At 43.5% G+C, this 6,074-nt stretch overlaps 1 long non-coding RNA gene across 1 annotated transcript; it reads left to right on the top strand.

The window, feature by feature from the left end:
• The first annotated feature begins 3,982 nt into the window (after positions 1-3,982).
• On the top strand, positions 3,983-5,785 carry LOC129387966 (uncharacterized). Its single transcript, XR_008615110.2, has 3 exons — positions 3,983-4,418; positions 5,259-5,370; positions 5,578-5,785. It is a non-coding gene; the product is annotated as an uncharacterized lncRNA (long non-coding RNA).
• The last annotated feature ends 289 nt before the right edge of the window (positions 5,786-6,074 follow it).

The raw sequence follows: 6,074 nt of genomic DNA, 5'->3' as shown, positions 1-6,074 counted from the left end.
AATATAAAAAAAATTCTCTAAGGAGCGCCACACAGCGGCGAACGATATCCGCTGGTTTCATTCAGCTGCGGCGAACCACTCTCTTTAGATCCTTGGCACAAGTTGCGTGAAGCACCATGTCTTTGGCCCGTACTGTAATGTTTTGTTCAGTCCATACTTAACTACAACAAAAATGAAAAAGGCGGCGCAGTAGCCTAATTAGTGGCTACATTCTGGATATGGTGTAGCGCTGCTAAACTCGAGCTCACGGGTTCAAACACCGTCGCGGAATTTGGTGGTCACGATATGAAAAAACGCTCCCGTACTTCTGTTTAGGTGCACGTTAAAGAGCCCCAGGTGCTGAGCAGGGTGCTTCATAACCTTATCGCCAGACGTAAAACACCAGAACTTGTTTAAAAAGAGAGAAAAAAAAAGAACGTAGTTGCATCCACCGGCTTTTTCTAGACTGCTATATTTCATACCTAAATGTAATGCCGCTCCCAACTGTACGTCCGCTCAACTAAGCAGATGCTGTATCACAAATGGCTGCTTCCAGTTATCCGGTGCACTATCATGAGGACAATAATGGATCAATTAAAGGAACGGTATGCCTCACTTACACCTGCAGATATATGTAGATATCCTGTGTTCGTTGAACAAGTGTGTTACCATATTGGGCAGCCAGTTTTAATGGGTTGCAGACATGACTGTCAAAAAAAAATTTTTCCCTTGCCCGAATCAACTTTGCAGATTTACAGGCTGCCCAAAACGGGGCGTTTATGTTGAATGACAGCCAGGAACTTGTTCACCAGAACCGATTAGCAGCCGTGCGTTAATTCTCTCGGGAACTGGTGCACCTCTGCGCAACAGCCACGATTCTCCACCAGCACAATCATTCGGAATAGAGTCCTCACTTGCATCGGCCCTTCACCTTCAAGGCCTCAAAAGTGCTGTTATTCGTTATATTCGAACGCAAACGGCTATTCAGTAATTTTTAATAGTGAATTCTCAAGTCGAATACGACCTGAATAGTAAATACCATTCGATTAGACTATATGTTTCCACTTCATTTCGTTTGCTAGCACGTTGAAGGAAATCGCCAGAGAAGACATGGATATTGCTTTGGTAAAGATTTCCCGGTCTCCCCGATTCAGTCTGAGTACATAGGCAATATCTTGTCCCCAACACTATTATTAATATTAACGTCCAATAATTGCCTTGATTCCTTTTCTATGAAAGTCGATTGATTCACATGGGCCTGATGCAGATGTCCCATAGTCAAAGACTGTATCGGGACCTCCTGTTGAAGACACTTATGATGTTATACAGTGTTTAAAGCAACAGTAGTACAGATGACAGCTAAGAGTAATATCAAAGCATGTTTATAGCATATGAGCAATAAGAACATTTGTTAACAGCATGACAATATAAAAAAAGCAAAATAAAATTATAAAGAATGGACAATTTCAGTAAGTGTTTATTATGAATGAGTTTAGTTCTCTTTTAAATTGGTATAAATTTTTTGCATTTTTGATTATAGGTGGTAGACTATTTCAAAGCGATATCGAGGAAAATTCCGCAGTCTGTTTACCATAGTTAGCTCGCAGTTTAGGTAGACGGAAATTATTATTGAGTGCAAATCTATTGCGACTATGAGCTATCAGGTCACAAGGTTAGAAGCAGATTAATAGTAGTTCCTTAGTCATATATTTGTAGAATAAAACCACTAGATTATATTTGGTTAGTTCTGAAATGGTTAGGATGGTTAACCTGGTTTATTTAACTAATATTTTATCTTTGATCATTGTCCGTGATCAATAATTGACCAACAAGAAGCGCGCGTAAAATGACACGGTATTAATAAAAATTTTCTTACGTAGCTTCATGTTGCAGGTAGGCGGCTTTTGTGGCAAAAAATTACGTGTTACTTTTAGAAAACAGTGTTAAAAATAGCAGCCCACCTGGCTAAAACTACAACTGATACCGGCCGACAAGAGTCGCACCAAAGCGAGCAAAAGCATAAAAACATTTCGTGCGCAGACGCAAGAAAAAGTGGGCGTCCACCCGCGTTCGCGCAACGAACGCGCGCTCGCAGACGACGCACTTGGCAGCCAAGACGTCATGTTGTGCAACCCATGCCTCAAACACGCACAAAAAGGTGTGAGTATAAGTTTGCAGTTGAAATAAAGCACCATTATAAGCGCGTACGCGCGCAATCGATATCAGCACCCGCAGTGAAGTTAAACGGACCCTGAAACGATTTTGACGATTTTGTACAAACGTAATGAATCGTTAAGAACCCTCTGATCGTTAATTGGCGCATATAAGTGCTTCGCGTAAAGCGTGCAATTTATTATGAGGTTTTAAAATGTACATCGCTACCGGTCGCAGCACACTGCTCGGCGGAATTTTCAGCCGCCCCTACCCATATAACGTAAATCCCGCAATCGACGTTTGTAGGACTAGCTATCCGATTGGCTGCCCAGGGCGCGTCGTCGATAATTTTTCCACCTTGATGGTGAAAAATGATATTCGTAATAGTTGGAGTGTTAGTTAATTTGTTTCTACAAAAAGAAAGTAACAGAAAGAGAATGCACAAGAACAATTTCTCACTGCGCTTATGCACTTCCGGCACACAGCAAGCGTCGTCTGCTTGTGTTACAGCGTGCTCCATGTTGATGAGAGCTCCGCGTTCTGAGTTGGTTTCAGTCTTTTTGCAAGCACTATGATTTGATTTTGTTGCGTTGTGGACTGCAAGCGTAGTAAATGGCAATACGTCAAGCTGCGACATCGTGTCCCTCTGCAAGGCAGCAGTCGAGCGGAGTGGCTGCAGCGCATCTGACTCTCGCTATCCGATCGGCGCAAGTATTTGCGCGTTCGCCGGAGGTTTACTACCACAGTAGCGTTTCGCGAGTCTGGCATTCGGGTAAACGAAAGCGAGGGGACAGGACCTGCGAGCTTGACTTTGCCGTTTCACGGGATGAGCAGAAGCGCAAACGTAAATGATCTGCACAGTGCAGCCACCTGTAGCACAGAGCTCAACCAAACACAATAGCAGTAACGAAGTGTATTCTTTGCTGCTGGTGTAAATTTTTCGCAGGAGTGTAAGGGTTCTTGTAAATGTTTAAAATGTTTTACACTTGTTCAGAGGAATATTAGCGCTTTGTTTAGCTGGTTAAGCTCTGCGCCAACAGGTGGCTGGACCGTGCAGACCGATCAGGACCCTCACGCACGTCTACGCTAAAGTTGCTTCATCAGCTTGAGTTTATGCCTCCAACTATCTGTCGAAAGGCCCAGCCCGCCTATGGTTATCAGAATACCAGACACGTTCGGCGTTGCGACAGAGTGCTCGCAACGCACGCTGCTTCGATAGCTCTCGCCTGTGGTCGACTGCCAAGCAAGCTGGCGGAGAGTTTGGAGAGGCTTCGCGCGCTCGCTCCTAGAGAACCGGAAGTAGACGATACGACGTGCCATCATGACGCAAAGCGAGTAAAGGCGGAGCTTAGACCCGATCACTGGGCGAACGAGTTGAGCAGAAAATGTATGGCTATGGAGGAGGGTAACTTGTAATCGTCCATAGCTTTCTTAATACGAGACGCTTCACACAAATTGTGGTGCTAATGATTAACTTTAGCTGTATCCTACGCGTCTGCAAAATTTGTCCGAACCGTTGAAGGGGCCCTTTAAGTCGAATATGCCGCCAAGCGCGTCTCCACCCCAATCCAGTTCGCTCGCAGCGCCCTCACACTATTTTTCCACATGCGGCTCGTCATCGGGAGAGCGTCGTTCGGCCCACTCAACCAATGTCTAGTACACTCGATTGCGGCCCACTCCACTTAAAGGGACACCAGGCCCCGCACACTCTCAAGTCCAACAAATGGCCACAGAGGGCAAAAAAATCGACCACGCGCTGCTGCTAACAAAACCAGCATAGTAATATCACTTCAGGATGCTTACGTTAGTTTGAACATTTTCCGCTGGAGGCGCCGTAATCAGCGCAATTTTTTTTTTGCAAGCTTTCTCCTACAATTACCGAAGCACGTTTATTACATGAAAAAGAGGGCGAAATTATCATTGCTAATTTGATATTGTATTCTTTGTAAGTAAGTTTATTGTTTCTTTGTCATTATAAACGCAAATAGCGTTCAGCATCATCGATCTTTCACGTGACCTCTGGCCTGGATTTAAAATTTTTACCGGTATTTTCGAGTGCATGGCGGCACGGATTCATTCGTTCGTGCGATCAGACTGGTTGCTTCTTTTTCGCTAAAACTAGTTTATTGTGCTTCGATGTCACGCGTTCTTTAACTTGGGGTGAAGTGACGTGTTTGCAAACGGACATGTAAGCCCGAAAGTTGGGTATCGGTCGTGAGCCATTCGGAACACGTCTGCATCGAAACGGGAGCTGGATTCTGGTGCGGCTGACAACGGCAATAACGGTGAGTCGTTTAACACCGCTGCTTGAATCGTTATATAATATTCGTCTCATTAACTTACAGGCGAAGACAAGTTAACGAACTAGATCCTGCGCAGCATATGGCAGTCGGGATCCTCCGTTGCTGTTTCCTAAATAAACCGTTACTTGCGAGGTTGTAGTTATACACACACAATCGGGAAAGAAAGAGCGATATCGGAACGCGCGCCTCATTTTTTATCTTATTGTAGCCGTGGCCATAGGTGACTGGGTAGCCTTAACAATATACATATAAAACTTATTTTCGAGTCCGCCGGCAACTTTTTTCGTCCACAAGATCGAATAATCCTTTGGTAAAATGATGTGAAAGTACAGAATTTAATGTAATAAACAGTTGCAAGCGTGATAATTCACTCATATTTCGTACTTGTTGGTTCCAAATGTTCTTGCTGTTCAGTTTGGTTTACCGTAGGGCATTTATTTTTGCAGTAGTGCAGCAGTGAATCACGTGCGTGCAGAAAAATAATGCATCAGTTCTAATAGCTTCATGACTTTCATGTATTTGCTTGTGGAACCAGCAGTGCGATCTCTTCCAGTGTATAAATAAACGCACAAATGTTCTCATTTGTGATCTTAATAATACTTAAACTGTTTACATGCATTGTATAGTTAGGCAGGCATAAATTTATGGACAACAGCAATATTTATTTAACGTGCTGCTTAAGCGCCCTAGAACAGACAGTGTACATTTGCATGTGTTCTGTAGTCGCAAACCATTACAATATATATGTCACACCTTTTTGCATTTCATATTGCAAAATTGTGGTTTTTTCAATTTCTGATTCAGTCAAAATTTCTGTTCCAGACATGCAGTAATGAGGATGGCACCAGTATAAAGCAACACACTCCACACACTAAACAGAAGTTGCTGCCTGCTACAACAAGGCCATTGTGTGGACATTGGCTGCTACTACAAGGTAAACAACATGTGGTTCAGAAATAAATATGCCTGATATAAGCTGTATTGTCTTGCTAGTCTTGAGATACATGTCATTTGTTTGCAGCAGAAATGAATGTTTGCTCATGTTTATGGTTCAGTATAATTGGTTCGAGCATAAAAGAAAACACACAAGAGTTTGGCTAATCTGTGCTGTATCTCATGTGTCACCGTTCTGCCCCAACAGAGTCCATGCCAAGCATACCTTGGTCATCACAGGAGCTCCTATCCACACCAACAGAAAGGGGCTGGAGCTGAATTTGCAAGGCTTTTACACCACGAACAAAGAAGCGCATGCAGAAGAATTTACATGAGATATCAAGTCTGCAGAGCACTGTGTCAAGACTGAAAAGAGCTTCAGCCACCATTCCACCAGCGCGGACAAATTGGCTGAGTCATCCCGGTAACTCAAAAAGGAGTTTATGGAAATTCTTCGTCTTCAGATGCACCTGCAACATCCGACCAAGCACGGACGACGCTGGCCAAAAGATAGAGTGCCGTCAGTTTGCCCTTAATCAGCTTCCTTGCCATGTCAATTCCATTTGTGCCAAGTGTAATTTTTCTTCTATAAATGCAAGTTTTTTCATTGCCCATTCTCGTTAGAGATCATTCATCCTCATCCAAACATAAAGGTCAACCGATTCTTCGCTGATACTTAATACCAGTCACTGTCTAGGAGCATAA

Source organism: Dermacentor andersoni, chromosome 3, assembly GCF_023375885.2.
Source record: "Dermacentor andersoni chromosome 3, qqDerAnde1_hic_scaffold, whole genome shotgun sequence".
In the NCBI taxonomy this organism is placed as follows: domain Eukaryota; kingdom Metazoa; phylum Arthropoda; class Arachnida; order Ixodida; family Ixodidae; genus Dermacentor; species Dermacentor andersoni.
The sequence above is the reverse complement of the archived record's forward strand: the minus strand, read 5'-3'. Positions and strand labels throughout refer to the sequence as shown.